The 17,190-nt window shown below is 41.6% G+C and overlaps 1 protein-coding gene across 2 annotated transcripts in view; it reads right to left on the reverse strand.

Moving 5' to 3' along the window:
• Positions 1-17,190, reverse strand: part of LOC125452933 (kinesin-like protein KIF3C) — a 216,121-nt gene that overhangs the window by 112,375 nt on the left and 86,556 nt on the right. The window lies entirely within an intron of this gene.

The following is a 17,190-nucleotide window of genomic DNA, read 5'->3' on the forward strand; positions in this document are numbered from 1 at the left end:
AAGGCAGGAGTTTCTGGCTGTAATTGAGGACACAGTACAGAGGTTCATCCCAAAGAAAAGAAAGATTATCCGGCGTGGGATTAGACAGCCATGGCTGACAAAGTAAGTCAGGAAATGTATCAAAGAAAAAGAGACAGCCTATAAAGTGGCCAAGAGCACTGGGAAATCAGAAGATTGGGAAGGCTACAAAAACAAACAGAGGATAACAAAGAGAGAAATGAGGAAGGAGAGGATCAAATATGAAGGTAGGCTAGCTAGTAATATTAGAAATGATAGTAAAGGTTACTTTCAATACATAAGAAACAATCGTGAGGCAAAAGTAGACACTGGGCCGCTCCAAATTGATGCTGCAAGGCTAGTGATGGGAGATAAGGAAATAGCTGAAGAACTTAATAAGTACTTTGCGTCAGGCTCACTGGTCTGCAGTTCCTCGGTTTCTCTTTGCCACTTTTCTTACGTAGTGACACCACATTAGCTAACCTCCAGTCTTCTGGGACCTTACAAGTGGCTATCGCTGATACAAATATCCCAGTGAGGAGCCCAGCAATCACTTCCCTAGGTTCCCACAGAGTTTGAGGGTACACCTGATCAGATCCCGGGAATTGATTCACCTTTATGCGTTCAAAGCAAACCAGCACTCCTCCTCTGTAATATTCCTGCAGGAATGCCATCCCCATTCCCAATTCCTTTCCCTCGGCCACATGTGCTCCCAAGATGAGGCATTCCACTCCCGGACATCCCAGATGTCCTCATTTTTCAAGGACCAATTTCCCCTTCCTCTGTGGTTGAAATGCCCTCAACTGCATCTTTCGAGTTTCCCACAACTCCTCCCTCACAGCCCCTCTCCGCAATAACAATAAAGACAGAATTCCCCTCATCCTCACATTCCATCCCACCAACCTCCAGATCCAACACATCAACTTCCACCACTTCCGCCACCTGCAATCTGACCTCACTACCAAGGACATTTTTCCCTCCCCACCCTTATCTGCCTTCTAGAGGGACTGCGCTCTCCGGACTCCCTTGATCACTCCACACTCCCTACGTTCCCCACCACACCTGGCACTTTTCCCTGCAACCACGGGAAGTGCTACACCTGACCCTACATCTCCCCTCATCACCCCAATCCCAGGCCCTAAGAAGACCTTCCACATTAAACAGATGTTCACCTGCACATCTGCTAGTGTGGTATGCTGTATCCACTGTTCCCAATGTGTCCTCCTCTACATTGGGGAAACCAAGCAGATGCTTGGAGACTGCTTTGTGGAACACATACGCTCAGTTCGTGACAAATGACAACAATTCCCAGTCGCGAACCACTTCACCTCCCCCTCCCACTCCTTGGACGACATGTCCGTCCTGGACCTCCTGCAGTGTCACAATGATGCCACCCGAAAGTTGCAGGAACAGCAACTCATATTCCGCTTGGGAACCCTGCAGCTCAATGGTATCAATGTGGACTTCATAAACTTCTAAGTCTCCCCTTCCCCCACTGCATCCCAAAACCAGCCCAGTTCGTCCCCTCCCCCAACTGCATCACAAAACCAGCCCAGCTCGTCCCCTCCCCTAACTGCATCACAAAACCAGCCCAGCTCGTCCCCTCCCCCCAGTGCATCCCAAAACCAGCCCAGCTTGTCCCCGCCTCCTAACCTGTTCTTCCTCTCACCTATCCCTTCTCCCACTTCAAGCCGCACCTCCATTTCCTACCTACTAACCTCATCCCACCTCCTTGACCTGTCCGTCTTCCCTGGACTGACCTATCCCCTCCCTACCTCCCCAGCTATACTCTCCTCTCCACCTATCTTCTTTTCTCTCCATCTTTGGTCCGCCTCCCCCTCTCTCCCTATTTATTCCAGTACCCTCTCCCCATCCCCCTCTTTGATGAAGGGTCTCGGCCCGAAACGTCAGCTTTTTTGCTCCTGAGAGGCTGCTTGGCCTGCTGTGTTCATCCAGCTTCACACTTTGTACCCTCAAAGCACCCCACTGAGGAAAGGTCACTGGACCCGAAACGTTAACTCCTCACAAATACTGTCAGAACTGCTGAGCTATTCCAGCAATCTCTATTTTTGTTTCTGATTTACAGCATCCGCATTTCTTTTGGTTTTTATTAGGAATTTCTAAGTTCCATGTTACCATGTCCTTAATAATAAATTCTAGCATTTTGTCTATTACTGATGTTAAGCTAAGTGGGTAAGAGTTCTTCTATTCTCTCTCCTTATTTCAATAGTATGGTCATCTTTCCAATCATTGGGAACTCTTCCAGAATCTAAGGAATTCTAAAGGATCAATGCAATACATCTATATTTGCAGTCACCACTTTTGAAATTATAAGATGTAGGTTCTGAGGTCCATGGAATTGTCACCAGTTAGTCCCATTGAATTCTTCACTGCTATTAATTTACATAGACGGATCTTTTCAAGATCCTTAACCCTGTTGAACCACTGGTGCTCCATTATTTCTGCATTTTTCTTACACACAATTAATCCAATGGCTGAGAGGAAAATGATATGAGTCATCATAAAAATATTGGTGTTGGTTTGCTGTACAACAATCACATATACATAAGAAAATATTCTCAATAAATGGAGAATCATACAAACACTGACAGTATCCTACATTTAACTAAAAGGTTTATAAGTATTTCATTAATCACTACAACTGCTCATTCAACAATAGATTGTTAAAATAATGATTTCTGTTTTCTATCAGTGTTTTCGCAAATGTTTTGCTCTCATATCTATAGCAATACATGAAAAATGAGCTTGTTCCATTTTAACCATTTTCTATGAACTCAGAAATTGTTAACTTTCACGTCAACATGTGCAACCCAGGTTTAGATCTTACATCATGATTTTTTAAGTTACCCTGTTGGCATTTGTCTACTCTCCCCCACCGTCTACCTTCCTTCCCACCATCTCCTCTCTCATACCTCAAATGCCCCCAACCCATCCACAGTTTTACAGGGGACTGCGAAAAGCCTATCGCATAAAATGTAGTTCGCTGATCCTCACCTGAATTGGATTTCCTAAGTGACCAACATTGTTTAAGTAAACCTGTAGTGGTGTTTGGAAAAGAGTTCCAGAAATTGACCAAGAAAGTGAAGGAACAGTGATACAATTCTCCCTGAGGATGGTGTGGAGCTTGGAAAAAAGTTTACTGCCTTATCATTCTGCGTTGTGGAATTTGCAGATTTGGAAAGTGTTGTTGAAAGAGACATGGTATGATTTATCAATGGTGAAAGATGTGCAGGTGTAGAATGATGGAGGGGGTGTCAATGTAATGTTTGTTCAAGGTGTGCAGAAATTCTTGAGTGTTCTGGATGTGAGTTTGCTCACTGAACTGGAAGGTTAGTTTTCAGACGTTTCGTCACCATTCTAGGTAACATCATCAGTGAGCCTCCGACGAAGCGCTGGTGTTATGTCCCGCTTTCTATTTATCAGTTTAGGTTTCCTTGGGTTGGTGATGTCATTTCCTGTGTTGGTGATGTTATTTCCTGTTCTTTTTCTCAGAGGATGGTAGATTGGCTCCAAATCAATGTGTTTGTTGATGGAGTTCCTGTTCGGATGCCATGCTTCTAGGAATTCTCATGCGTGTCTGTTTGGCTTGTCCTAGGATGGACATGCTGTCCCAATCAAAGTGGTGTCCTTCCTCATCTGTATGTAAGGATACGAGTGATAGTGGGTCATGTCGTTTTGTGGCTAGTTGATGTTCATGTATCCTGGTGGCTAGCTTCCTGCCAGTTTGTCCAATGTAGTGTTTGTCACAGTTCTTGCAAGGTATTTTGTAGATCACGTTCGTTTTGCTTGTTGTCTGTATAGGGTCTTTTAAGTTCATTAGCTGCTGTTTTAGTGTGTTGGTGGGTTTGTGGGCTACCCTGATGCCAAGAGGTCCGACTAGTCTGGAGTCATTTCGGAAATGTCTTTGACGTATGGGAGAGTGGTTATGGTTTCTGAGCCCGTTTTGTCTGTTTGTTTGGGTTTGTTGCTGAGGAATCGGCGGACTGTGTTCATAGGGTACCCATTCTTTTTGAATACGCTGTATAGGTGATTTTCCTCTGCGCTGCAGTGTGTGGTGGCTTGTTGAAATAATGTTCTAATGCAGCTTCGTTTGTGGGTGTTGGGATGGTTGCTCCTGTAGTTCAGTATTTGGTCCATATGTGTTGTTTTCCTGTAGTCGCTGGTTTGAAGTTCCCCATTGGCTGTTCGCTCTACTGTGACATCTAGGAATGGCAGTTTGATGTTGTTTTCCTCCTCTTTTGTGAGTGTTATGCCAGTAAGGGTATTATTGATGGTCTTGAAGGTTTCCTCTAATTTGTTTTGTTTAGTGATGACAAAGGTGTCATCCACGTAGCAGACCCAAAGTTTGGGTTGGATGATTGGCAAAGCTGTTTGTTTGAGTCTCACTGATGATGTTACCTAGAATGGTGACGAAACGTCTGAAAACTAACCTTCCAGCTCAGTGAAGTGAGCAAACGCACATCCAGAACCTCAACCTGAGCTACAAATCTTCTCAAAACTCGCTAACTTCTTGAGTGTAATTGGAGGTGCAGTCATCCAGGCAAATGGAAAATATTCCATCACAGTTGTACTTTATGGATGTTGGCCCAGCTTTGGAAAATTGGAAATTATGTCACTTTCTGCAAAGTCAATTGCCTTTGAGTTGCTGTTATAGGCAGAGTATTTATTTATGCAGCTGGGCAAGTTCATTTTTTTATCAATGATATCTAGCAGGATGTTGATTCAGCAATGTCATTGAATGTAAAGGGGAGATAGTTAGGTTCAGTCATATTGCAGATGCTCAATGAATGCCACTTGTGTGATGTGATATATGCCTGCCATGTATCATCCTTGGTGCAAATATAATTGGATTTAACAAATTAGGAGAGTATTTCCCATACCTTCTGACCTTTTACTCAGTGATGACGAACAATCTGTACTCCACAAAGATCCTTCAGTTTCCAGTTGCCAGCCTCTTCAAAACACCACCATTGTACCATGCCGAAGTATCTGTCTCAGGCCTGTTACAGTGCTCTCAAAGCAAGCTGGTAGAACAACACTTTGGCTTCCACCTCGGTAGCTTACAGCTTTCAGGATTCAACGTTGTGCTTAACAGTTTTAGAACATGAACACCTTCCTCCATGTTCATTCCCGGCTCCTGTTTTTTTTTTATGGATCCCTCCCAGCACAACCAACCCCTTTCCCAACATTGACACTTCTCGTTAGCAGCCTACCCAGCATTTATCTCCCTCTTGGCATTAGCAATCCTTGGAGTTTGCTTCCACTGTTTCTCTGTCTCCCTTGGCACGGTCTCCATGTATTCTATTCACTCCTTCGTCAACGCCACCCCGTTATCAGGATCAATACCATCACCCACAAGGAAAGGGTTTCAAATCAGATCAACTGAGGGTTTCAAAGGACCAAGTCAAGTGCTGCTATGGAAGTGGAAAAGGCAGTCTTAGTTATATTGTGAATATGTGGTAGGAAGCTCATCTTGGGGATCAAAAACAGCACAAAGTTTATGAGTGGACTGGTTTAATCTCAGGCTTTTACCAGAGAGGGGCATGGAGTTGGTAGTTAGGGAGTAGAGTGTGGAGCAATGGTTTCTGTCTTCACCATATTTAACTGGAGGAAATTTCTGCTCATCTGGTGCAGGATGTTGATAAGCAATCTGATTGTTCAGCAACAATGGAGTCAAGAGATGAGCTGGTGAGATCAAGCTAGGTGTTACAGTGCACATATTATAAATTATCGTATTATTTTAATTATTCACATTATATAACCATTCTATTATGAAATCTTAACCAGAAGCAGGAATAAGGGTGACGAGAAAAGGGGAGCATCAATAGTAAAAACAGGAAGGATATTCCCACTGACCATGGAGACCACAGCCAGGGTGTCAGAGGCTAAGGGTACAAGATAGGCCATTCAGAACTGAGGTGAGGGGAAATGTCTTCCCCCTGAGAGTGGTGAGCCTCAGGAATTCTCTACCACAGAAAGCTTCTGTGGTTGAGAACATTGCATGTTGTCAAGAAGGAAATAGATGTGTTCTAAGGGCTAAAGGGAGAAAGTGAGAACAGGGAACTGAGTTGGATGTTCAGCTATGATCCTAGTGAGTGGCAGAGCAAGTATGTAGGGCTGATTGGCCAATTCCTGCTCCTATTTTCTACATTTCTAAACACCTCAGATCTCAGCAGTTTGCGGAATTTGTGATAAAGTTTAAAATGCCACTAGTCAGCTACTGCCTATTTTCAGCTCCATGAAACTTGACTTTGAGCCTGTCCCAGCTTATTCAGTACTACAATGCACCCCTGGCTGGTTTCCCTCCGTTCTCCCCTGCAAAAATTGAGTTTATCCAAAATTCTTCTGCACAGGCGAATCTCACAGCATCGATCACCATTGAGCCTGTGGACTTACATTAGTCATGTAATGACTTATTTCAAAACTTCTCAACTTTCATTTTAAAACCTACGATGGTCTTATTCCTCCCTATTCTCTGTTGTCTGCTACACTCTCATAAACTTCCATATATGTAAGCTCCTCTAGTTCTGGCTTCCCAGTTATAACTATTCATCATCTGTGGCTGTGCCTTCAGTTGCCTGTGTCCTGAGTTCTATAATTTCCTAAGCTTCTCTGCTTCCGTCCTGTTTTCATCTTTTAAGACATTTTCTAAAATGGTCTCTTTGATCAAGCTTTCGGTCATCTGATTAAAACCGTATCATCTCGGTGTCATACTTTATTTCAGAATGCTCTTGTGAGGTATCTTGGGACATTCCATTACAGTGATGCTGCTATACAAATATAAATTGATGTTTATGGTTGATCATTCTTTACGCTCCTACAGGAATTATTGATCAGATAACAGCTAGACAATAATTACATGATCATTTAAAGGAAGTCATTGGCTATTTTCATCAATCACTACATAAACAGACATTGTTTTTTTCCGCCCACAGTAGCAGTCTACCCAACCTTGGATGATCAGCAAAAAAAAACACATTTGCCTTTTTACCAATGAACTGTGCAAACTTGTTTTAAAAATGATTTCCTTAAATGTATGCCATGCTCCTGTTTCTTACTTAGATGTTAACTGCAGCAGATATGGCCAAATAATTATTATTCCCATGCATTTAGTGTGAAAGGCAAGCCATTGAAGGGACTACTAATCAAACAGGAATTTTAAATGCAGATATCAGCCTACAGCACAATAAAGTAGTCAATCACAATCAGATTGTGATAGTTTGGGTTTTATAAACAAGACTTGTTCTTTATCTTTAATCCTTATTGATCGTCCAAAATTTAAAAATCAAAATGGAGGTAGAAATAACTCCACAAAGACCAGTATCCCCTTACCAAGTCACCCTTTATTTACATGTGCATTGTAAATGACACTGATCCAGCCAGCTCAGAGCTAGCTCCTGGAATGAACAGAATCCCTATTACTTCCATTTATAGCTATCAGCCAGGACTCCCTGACTGGGCCAGGTTATCTGCCCCAATTAGGGAACTCATATTAGGTCCATGAGGCTGACCTCTTTACAATCACTACAGTGGTCTTCAGCCACAGTGCACCAGAGGTTTTAAGTGCTTTGCAATTCAATTGTCTAATTTCCCAGTATTGGATCGTGATCCTGCTTTCATAATAACAGAACTGTTAGTGTGGGTCTCGTGGCAAATACTGACAGGCACTGCGTTACCAAACTACAGACCCATGTTTTAAAACATCAGAAAAGCAGGCCACAATTTCTTAGAATAGATTCAAACATTCAGCATTAGGAAAATTCCACTCGGTCCAAAGCTCTAAAATGAAGGCAAGACATTCCTGCTTTTGGTTTTAAAGATGTTAGCGCGCTTTTCAAACTTAATAATCTAACCATAATATGGTTAGTTAATCTAGTCCAGTCATACCTACATTTTGTACTTTTGTTGCAAAACAAAAGCTTTGCTTCAGGACTTCTGCTATTTGTTCAAAGCTATAATATTAATCTGAGCAGTCTCAATAAGACAGGCTTATTGTTCACTGCTTTAGTGAAGGGAATATTTATCTAGATCACACTAAAGGTTGTTTTTGAGAAGTTCCAAGCACAGTTATTCCTCAGTCAGGAACAAGTTGCTCTGAAACTACTGAAATACTGTAAATAAGATCACAGCAAGTTTATTCTGTGGCAAGTACTGGGTCTGAAAAGATATGAAAAACCTGCAGTGTGAGATGTGTAATTCGAGGATTCATTAAAATGAAGTATAAAATAATAAATATTATATGTAATTACAATGTGCTTCTGACTCCGCCATTGCTTTTGCATTTTTGACCACGTCATGTGCTGATAAGAATATTACAAAGTCAAAGAGCTGAGACTATGAACTAGATTTTGTCTACCAGGGTGGGTAGATCGCTTTGAGAGATTTCCAGACGTGCTGGACCGAACCTGATAAAAAGTATCTCAAAACGCAAATCTTGGTGGGGTGGTGGGGGCTTCTCATACATTTATGTCTTTCTCTCCAAGAAGCTGACCCTAGGCAGCTATGTGTTCAGGTTTGTGCTGGTCAGTATGCCCGCATCAGTGCTCAGGAGCTTTGTCTTATCGTTTTATAGGTCTTTAGGCCCTTTCGTCCTGAAGTCTTAAGCCCACTCACCAAGCCACTCAGCCTTCAAGGCCCACACACATTCCATGCCAGCTCAAGGACAAACTAACAGCCACATCTACCTGCTCCTACTTGTGGCCCCACGTATCACTCACTATATCGAGCATTGGTAACCTCAACAATATTGTGGAAATAAAAAAAACTCCAACATTACATCGGTTTCACTCCTACACACTTGATAGTGAAAAAACCTCCACTTTTAGAACCCATTTAACTAATTTTTTATAAAAATCAAACTTCAATTCAAAGTCCATGTCAAAGACATCTAATCATTTAATAACCTCTTAAATGCATCAATCAAATTTTGAATTCAAAACTCCTTTCAGGGACAATTATGGCTTTTGGCATTCAGCCACGTATTCACAATAATATCATATCCATTGGGAAATGTCAAAAAGTTCTACTGAAACTATATGACCTGGATGTGAGATAATAAAATGTGAGGCTGGATGAACACAGCAGGCCAAGCAGCATCTCAGGAGCACAAAAGCTGATGTTTCGGGCCTAGACCCTAGGGTCTAGGCCCGAAACGTCAGCTTTTGTGCTCCTGAGATGCTGCTTGGCCTGCTGTGTTCATCCAGCCTCACATTTTATTATCTTGGAATTCTCCAGCATCTGCAGTTCCCATTATCTCTGACCTGGATGTGAGTTTGCTCACTGAGCTGGAAGGTGAGTTTTCAGACGTTTCGTCACCATTCTAGGTAACATCATCAGTGAGCCTCCGATGAAGCGCTGGTGTTATGTCCCGCTTTCTATTTATCTGGTTAGGTTTCCTTGGGTTAGTGATGTCATTTCCTGTTCTTTTTCTCAGAGGATGGTAGATTGGCTCCAAATCAATGTGTTTGTTGATGGAGTTCCTGTTGGAATGCCATGCTTCTAGGAATTCTCGTGCGTGTCTCCGTTTGGCTTGTCCGAGGATGGATGTGTTGTCCCAATCAAAGTGGTTTCCTTCCTCATCTGTATGTAAGGATATGAGTGATCGTGGGTCATGTCGTTTTGTGGCTAGTTGATGTCCATGTATCCTGGTGGCTAACTTCCTGCCAGTTTGTCCAATGTAGTGTTTGTCACAGTTCTTGCAAGGTATTTTGTAGATGACGTTCGTTTTATTTGTTGTCTGTATAGGGTCTTTTAAGTTCATTAGCTGCTGTTTTAGTGTGTTGGTGGGTTTGTGGGCTACCCTGATGCCAAGAGGTCCGAGTAGTCTGGCAGTCATTTCGGAAATGTCTTTGATGTAGGGGAGAGTGGTTATGGTTTCTGAGCCCGTTTTGTCTGTTTGTTTGGGTTTATTGCTGAGGAATCGGCGGACTGTGTTCATAGGGTACCCATTCTTTTTGAATACGCTGTATAGGTGATTTTCCTCTGCTCTGCGTAGTTCCTTTGTGCTGCAGTGTGTGGTGGCTCGTTGGAATAATGTTCTAATGCAGCTTCGTTTGTGGGTGTTGGGATGGTTGCTCCTGTAGTTCAGTATTTGGTCCGTATGTGTTGTTTTCCTGTAGCCGCTGGTTTGAAGTTCCCCATTGGCTGTTCGCTCTACTGTGACATCTAGGAATGGCAGTTTGTTGCTGTTTTCCTTCTCTTTTGTGAATGTTATGCCAGTAAGGGTATTATTGATGGTCTTGAAGGTTTCCTCTAATTTGTTTGTTTCGTGATGACAAAGGTGTCATCCACATAGCGGACCCACAGTTTGGGTTCGATGATTGGCAGAGCTGTTTGTTCGAGTCTCTGCATTACTGCCTCTGCTAAGAACCCTGATATCGGAGATCCCATGGGTTTACCGTTGGTTTGTCTATAGGTTTTGTTATTGAAAGTGAAGTGGGTGGTGAGGCATAGGTCCACTAGCTTGATGATGTTGTCGTTGCTGATGAGATTGGTGGTGTCTGGTGTATGTGTCTTCGGTTCTTCTAATAGTGTCATCAGTGTTTTTTTGGCCAGGTTGATGTTGATGGATGTGAACAGGGCTGTTACGTCAAAGGAGACCATTATTTCATCCTCTTTTATCTTGGTGTCTTTGATGGTGTTCAGGAATTCTTGGGTGGAGCGAATGGAGTGGTGGGAGTCTTCTATATGCCCAGACGATATTATTTTCCTAAGGACCAGGCTCACAGGGAGATGTTTCCAATGGGACTAGAAGGTAGGTTTTGACTTTCAGAGGCTACCACTTTGGATCCCATCCATATCTCCAACAGCCCTAAGATTGTGCCGCAGTTGGGAACCCAGTCACTTCTCTCAACTACCTAGAAGGCAGGCAATTAGGCTGCTGGTGCGTTGAGACCCTTAATTGGATGTTAATTGATCCCTCAGGGCCTTCACCACTGGTGATTTGAAAAGATTCCAATGAATATTCTCACCTGGCACTTAATTTGTGAGCTGGTGTGAGGAGTGTGAGCATCTCTCCAAGATCAACTCACCTGATTATTCTCCCTGTCATCATTATCCTTGCTATTTCTACAGTGGAAAACCTTTACCCTGAGTTTTTCTGCATTAGCCGTCCTTATGGCCCCATGATTGACACTGGTAACACGTTTCAAATTATCCACAGTATCGCCTTGTAAATCTTAACACAAAAGAAACTGTATTTGTTCTTCCCATGTAACAAATCTCAATATAATCAGCAGACACTACAAACCTACCAATCAGAGCTGGAATTGAACACTCAAACACACAGACATACATACACAAAATTTGTTAAATATCTTCCTTTGTCCCAATGGCCTTCACAATTAGGAGCTATTCATAGATATTTTCTTTGTAAATTACATTTAAAGAACAGCTGTGCATGTATGAGATAGAGTAATTTTTTTAGATTTCTTAACACAGGTCAATCAATGTGTGTTTTAAAACAATGGACCAATCATTTTCACTAGTTTTGGGTGCTGTTCCACTATTTGACTTCTATTTTCTTCATTTCATGCTGGCAACAAGAAAGGAGTTCCTGTGAGTGTGTTCCGCAATAAAGTCATTAGAAACGGTTTTAATCAGTAATGATGCAGCCTCCTCTGCAGCTGCTGTGAAAGTCTCATTATCTGACTCCACATCAACAAAGACAGCAGTGTTGTGGATCAATTCAGACATTACGATTGTTATTCTGCATACCATTGCAGAAAAGAAATCTCTTAGCAGAACATGGAACAAGCACAATCTTTGCCTCTCTGTGTTATTATAAAAGAATAATTCCATGCACAATAAATTAGCATTTCATGACTGAAGTCTTGGAATCACTCGTAACAATGGGCTGTCAAGATGACTGATCATAAACTAACTTTCACAGTTAATGTTTTGTGTGTGATACCAAATAGTGAGGATTTCATTTTAAACAGATCTGTTGCATTCACAACAAACTTTTTAGTTTCAGTCTGTAATCTATATTATTAATTTGATGCTTTTGCAGGCTGCTGTAACATTAAAGCCCTTCAGTTTATTTTCCCAGGATACAGTAGTCATGGAGAGAAGTGTACTTCTTTAAGAATAATAAATGATTTAAGTAACAGGAAATAGAACAGTTGGAATGGATCAGAGGTCTACATTAATTGTGAAAGTTGTTCAATGTAGACTGCGAATACATATATTACCAGTTTAATGTAACATTTTAATCATACATCATAAAATTGTGAAAATAAAGTAATAGTAAAGTTTCATTTTATTTACAATACACTTGCACAATAAAGTCACTCATCTGCTGATTTGCCCTTACTTAAATAGGGTCTGACATCATTTATAATTCTGTAGGCATCAGTGTTCATTTCATTTTATACAAGGGTCAGATGTAGCATGAGAAACTTATATGGCAGATGCAGTGTCATCAGATTGGGTAAACCAACCATATGATAAAGTGGTCAGGTTACATCTGAATAGTGATTCACCAAAGGTCAATAGGACATGTAACATCTGGCTGTGTTAATAGTGCTGTCACACAATTCATAAGACTGATGTAACAGCATTCCTTTCTATCACCATGGTTCAACTTCCTCTATTTGATTCTCGTCTTCAATATTGGGATCTGCCATCCTAATTGTATTCGGTTCAGATGTAACAAGCCTGATTAGATTTATTCACTAAACATGTCCAAATTCTCACGTTTTACTGTCTTTTTAAAAGTGTGTTACGATCTTGATAAAATTGTAAACAGGATCAGGAACACAACTGGTGATGCAATTAATTAAGATGGGTACAATTTAAACCTAATTCTTTTGGTAGGAAACTAATGGGATCAGTTGTAAGTCTGTTGTGATACATTCCGCCTAACTGTTTTTTCCAGTTACTTCAACAGAAACAATGAAGTTTCCTGCGTAAAAGCATAGCTGCAACAGAACCAACTTACAAAATTACTATTCCCAAAACTCTCCAAAGCAGAACATTTTCCTTTAAATCTATGAATCAAATGTGATTTATCTGTCTTTAAGAGGATTTTACATCATGATTGACTTGCTGTACTAAAACTAAACATCACTGAGTGGAGTGATGAAGTATAAAGTGTAGCATTTGGTAATATCTTTAATGGTACAAGAATTGGGTGAAAGGTCAGTTTTCCACTCAGGGAACCACTCATGGCATTGGAGCTGCTGTGGCAACACACAATATAACATCCATGTTACAGGCTGAAGCTATGGAGGGCAATGCTAGAAGTTCTGGCTTTCTTCCTATCACATGGCTGACCATTGGCATGTGATGTAAGGATTTTCAATTCACGTTATGATTGACTTGTCTTCACCATTAAGTCCTGGGATCACACTCAAAACCAAATCTTCAATCTTAAACACAAGGAGGCTACATGTGTGTGTGGGGGTTGCGGTGTTTGCTAGAGGAGGGCTGATGATCTGGCTGCAGATCCATAGCTACTGTCAGCCGAGCAGAGAGATATAGACAAGAGTTGGAAGAAACAATCATGTAGTTGCTTGAGCAATTCCAAGATGAAATGAGATCAAATATCCTTCTGTAGAATGGGTACCCTAGATTTTAGCATTTATTTTGGTCTGAGCAAGAGCTGTGTATCACATGATTATGCATCACAAGGCACAAATAACTCAATGCAACAAGATCCTGGAAGGTGACTCACATGAACTGCCTTGCAATATCGCAGTCCCCACACAAAAACAAAATCAAAGTGAATTGTTACAACTGAGGAGGCTATTCAGCACATTGCCTGTTCCATCTCTTGTCAACACTGGACTGTTAATCCTGAGACCAAATAACATTCTGGGACCCAAGTTCAAATGCTTCCACAGCAGGTGGTGGAATCTGAATTCAATAAAATATCTGGAATTAAGAATCTAATGACGACCATGAATCCGTTGTTGATTGTCAGGAAAAAACCCATCTGGTTCACTGATGTCCTTTAGGGAAGGAAACTGCCATCCTCACCTAGTCTGGCCTACATGTGACTCCAGACCCACAGCAATGTAGTTGACTCTGAACTGCCCTCTGGGCAATTAGGGATGGGCAATAAATGCTGCCTGGTCAGCAATGTCCTCATCCCGTGAATAAATAACGGAAGTCAAATATTAAATAACAGAAACAGAAACTACTGGAAAAGGTCAGCAAGTCTGGCAGCATTTGTTGAGAAAAAGCAGAGTTAATGTGTGGGTCCAGCAGTTCCCCTGCAGAAACATTAAATAACCGTGGCCTCAGGCTAAATTCGAGCATCAAACTGCACTCGACTTTTGTAAGCCGTATACCGGTGCGGAGGGGGGTTGGGTTAATGTTTGTGAGCGTGTGTGTGTGTGTGTGTGTGTGTGTGTGTGTGTGTGTGTGTGTGAGAGAGAGAGAGAGAGAGAGTGGGGGGGGAAGGGGGGAGAGAGAGAGAGAGAGAGAGAGAGAGAGAGAGAGAGAGAGAGAGAGAGAGAGAGAGAGAGAGAGAGAGAGAGAGAGAGAGAGAGATCAGTCCCACCATCAATATAATCATGGCTGATCACTGAGCTCAATACACTTGGTTGTGCTATAATGTGTGTGTTCTGGCAACATGAGTTGGCTGTTATGTGACTGACGAATAGGGGAACACTACTTCTAAAACACAAACCTGTGTTAGCGATAATGCAATTCCATTGGTGCATGTAGGAGTACACATCAGTATCATATGATCAGTTCACAGGTTTTGTCGTGAAGTGCTTTCTGTGAGAAGTACAGTACAACCTCCTCCCCCATCAAGTCATCTTGACATTTTTTGAGATAACATGTTAAATTTACTTCTATTTCATCTTTAGATATGAACTAAACATTTACTGAAGTTGTGCTATCCTTTGTGTTAGGCTTTTGGGTGATTTTTTTGGTGGTCTACCCCTAACCCTGAATTTCTCATAGGCCCTGTTATTTCTACCACGCGATTGCACAGGAACACAATTATTGCATTATAGCAGAACCAAATGTACAACCTTACCAAGTTAATAAAAAATGAAAACAATTAATTTGAATTATCGCTAAATAAACCAAAGGTTCTATGTTTAATAGGCTCTGTTAATATCCAACTGACATTGAGAGAACCCATTTAGTGAATGATCATTAATTATAAGTCAGTTCTTTTCCTCATCAATATTCCTTAAGATTTTATGCATTCCCTTACACCGAATTCCCTCAGCACAACAGCTTCATTGGTTCAGATCTCTTGGAACACTGCATATTGCTTTCATATTTAACACTTAGGCAAACTGCTCAGTATCATCAAGAAATGGCAAAAGATAAAGAATGTTTATTTAATATGCAAAAATATTTAACACAATAATAAAACAGTTGGATTATACACATTAACTGAAACATTGATGATGTAACTGCCGATCTTAAATTAAATGCATGAGTATCCTGAAGAAGCCAAGGGCAATCATTTGTAGAACTGTTTAAAACTGGGGTCAAATTTGAAAATATTTGACCAGACAAATAAAATTTCTATGTAATATGTCAAATATTAAATCATTAGGTGGAACATTCACACATAGAGCATTGTGTTCCACTCTGGTACCATGCTCCAGGAAGGATGAAGACTTTGGAGAGGGTGCAGAACTAGTTTTCCAGGAGGGTTGGAGAGGCTAGACACAACCTTCTCTCCCGCCTATCCATTCCTCTCACCTCACTGACGAATCCTACCTACCTGCACTCACCTATCACCATCCCACCCACCTTCCCCAGCCCAATCCCTCCTCTATTTATTTCAGAGCTCCCTTCCCCTTCCTCCATTTCTGAAGAAGGGTCCTGACCTGAAACTTCAGCTTTCCAGCTCCTCTGATGCTGCCCGGCCTGCCGTGTTCATCCAGCTCCACACTGTGTTGTCTCTGACTCCAGCATCGGCAGTTCTTACTATTTCTAGAAAAACCTGGGCTGTTTTCTCTGGGGCAGCAGAGGCTGAGGGGTGGCCTGATAGAAATCTATAAAATTATGAGGTGCATACATAGGGTTGATGACCAGAATCTTTATCCTAGATTTGAAATGTCTAATACTAGGCAGCCTGCATTTAAGATAAAAGGGTGAAGCCCAAAGGAGATGTAAGGGGCAAGGGTTTTATGCAGAGAGTGGTAAAAGTCTGGAACAAGCTGCCAAGGGAGGTGCTGGAGGTATATACGATAGGAGTGTTTAAGGGAATTTTAGATAAGCACATAAATATGCAAGGGATGGAAAGATCTGGATCAATGCCAGGTGGAAGAGTTTAGTTTCATTTGGTGTCATGTTTGGCACATCGTGGGCAAAAGAGCCCAATCCTATCCTGTACTGTTCTAGCTATCCACAGCAAGCAAGCGGCATAAGCATTCTGATCCACCGAACCATAGAAATACAAGCATTTCAAAGAAACAGCTGACTTGAAACAATTTCCAAACAAATGCACTAATTTATTTCACTTTCCAAAGTGGACTGAGCTGTCAATTTTATTTCCTATCTCACTCAATATGCAGACATGTTGCTAAGCTTAAATTCTAAATTGATTGATAACAGTTTTATATTTTGTATTTGAATTGCCTCAATCCATTTCTAAGTAAAGGCATCGCTTGCACTTCATAGCTAGAAGGTTTATAGAAACCCTATAGTGTGGAAACAGGCCCTTCAAGCCCTTCAGCCCAACAAGTACATGCTGTCCCGCAATGCATCCCTGCCTGACCTATCCCCTTAATCTACACTTCCCTGAACACTACAGGCAACTTAGTATGGCCAATACACCTAACCTGCACATCTTTGGACAGTACAGGGAAACTAGAGCACCCAGAGGAAACCCCTGCAGACATAGGGAGAATGTGCAAACTCCACACAGACAGTCACCTGAGAGTGGAATCGAACCTGGGTCCCTAGCACTGTCAGGCAACAAGACACCTTCAATGCAAGGCATTGCGATATCTCCCTCAGGAGCAGACTCTCAAATTTTACAAATTAATGCTTAACTCCCAGAAAACAGTTAGGTTTGCCACTTGTGTAATAGCTAAAGTCAGAGGCGTAGTATCAAATCCCAGCACTCTACCAGTCAAATCATTAGTATATATGCTTTGATTCAATCATCAAAATATCGACGTGTTTCCATTTTTGAATAGCTGTCTGGAATAACAGAGACTTTCACCGAGTTTCTCTAATACACTCAAAAAT

The sequence above is a fragment of the Stegostoma tigrinum genome, chromosome 4 (genome assembly GCF_030684315.1).
Source record: "Stegostoma tigrinum isolate sSteTig4 chromosome 4, sSteTig4.hap1, whole genome shotgun sequence".
Classification (NCBI taxonomy): Eukaryota; Metazoa; Chordata; class Chondrichthyes; order Orectolobiformes; family Stegostomatidae; genus Stegostoma; species Stegostoma tigrinum.